Here is a 1,706-nt window from a genome sequence, read left to right on the forward strand (position 1 = left end):
GCCCTGTGACGGAAAAGCCGGACTCTGGTCCTCGGGAGGGGGGGGGGAGCACAGACCCACGGCCAGAGGCGGAGGGGGCGTCCTCGGCCCCCGGGCAGCGGTTTGGCTGTGTGCATTCATCAAAACTTATCATTGAAAGGCACATTTGGGGGTGGCAGAGTCCCGGTGTGAGAACTGACCTTAAAAACGTAATCGCTGGTTGAACTCGAGCAAACGCCCGGTGAGCGTTTGGGGACGGAGGGTACAGGCGTCAGCCATGGACTGTGAGACGCTCAGGGAGCGAGGTGGGTTTTGGACAAGGGCCCGACGACGCGTCGTGAAGCAGACGCGGCTGACGCCTGAGCGAACGAGGCAGGTTGGGACGGTGCGCATCCACTCCAGCGGGTTTTCCCGATAAACGCAGTCAGCCCTTCGGCCCGCAGGTTACAAACCGGAGCACTGACCCGCTCGAACCGAAAACAGGGTTTTACACTCCCAGCCTAGGGGCTTCCCAACCCTGTTTCCCATCCTCGGCCGGCCGAACCGAGGCCGCGAAGGGCCGGCCCGGGGTCAGACGCTGCTCGCGGGGCCCGACACGCGGGGTGGGGCCGGGCATCCTCTGCTGCCCCTGCGGGCAGGTCCAGTCCCAGCCGGACACATGGGGCGCTTCTCATCCAGACCCCTTCACCCGAAATACACGTCACGTGAAGCAAGGCGGTTTCCCTCCAGCGGTGACCGATGGTGCTGAAAGACGCGGGTGGCCCTGGGCGTGGGCAACGGCCACTCAAATTCACGAGGCTTCCACTTCTCCAAACGAGTCCCCGGGCCATGTCCTGAGGGACAGCGCCTGGGCCAGGTCTGACAGTCTCACCTGAGGCCATCGGCTGCGGACCTTCCGCCAGCCAGCTCCTCCTTCGGCTCCAGTGACAGGCTCCGAGGGGCTGGGCCACCTGCTCCATCTCCGCGCAGGGAGGAGGCTGGGAACCAGGAAGGCCACCCTCCCCCACCTGAAGTGCTCTATGGCCCCCGAGTGTCCTTAAGCCACGTCCTGATCCGCCTCAGTCCAGCTACAAACATCCACTTTACCAGCCTGCAGCTTCCACTCGACTTACGGGACTTCCTGTCTGCAGGCCTCTGAGGGGCGCATGCGGGCGTTGGCCCAGGGGCCTGGGCTCGTCCTCTGCCAGGTTCTGAGCGAGGAGCTGCGCGCCCACCTGAGCGAAGGCCAAGACGCCCCGGGGTCACGGGCGCGGGGACGATGCAGCCGGCCCCGGGGAGAGCCGGACCCACACCCCAGCTGTGCGTACAGTGTGCCTGCAGGCCTCGCAAACCAGCCTCTGCGATCACGCGTCAATTCCACCCGGGAGCTGCTGGGCCGGAAAACCCACTCCAAACACTGATGGGCCCCAGTCACAAGCCGAGGTGGGGACACACAGAGGGGTCAGGGCGGGTGGCCCTAGCTGCAGGGCCGGACGTCCCAGGGTCCACATCCATCGCCCTGAACCGCATGCGGGAACTGCCCGACACACGTTCCCTCGGGAGGTGGGCCTAGATGCAGGACGAGAATAAAAGCTGTTCTCCAGGACGTAGCAGCCTGACCTCCAGGGGGAGCACAGCTTGGACCTCCAGTGAGGAGCACACCCTGCACCTCCAAAGCCGCCCCGGGCCAGGGCGGAGGGGGAGCGGCCGCCCAGGCCGGCAGCACCATCCTCCGCGAGCCCACAACC

Source organism: Pteropus vampyrus, unplaced genomic scaffold (assembly GCF_000151845.1).
Source record: "Pteropus vampyrus isolate Shadow unplaced genomic scaffold, Pvam_2.0 Scaffold11473, whole genome shotgun sequence".
In the NCBI taxonomy this organism is placed as follows: domain Eukaryota; kingdom Metazoa; phylum Chordata; class Mammalia; order Chiroptera; family Pteropodidae; genus Pteropus; species Pteropus vampyrus.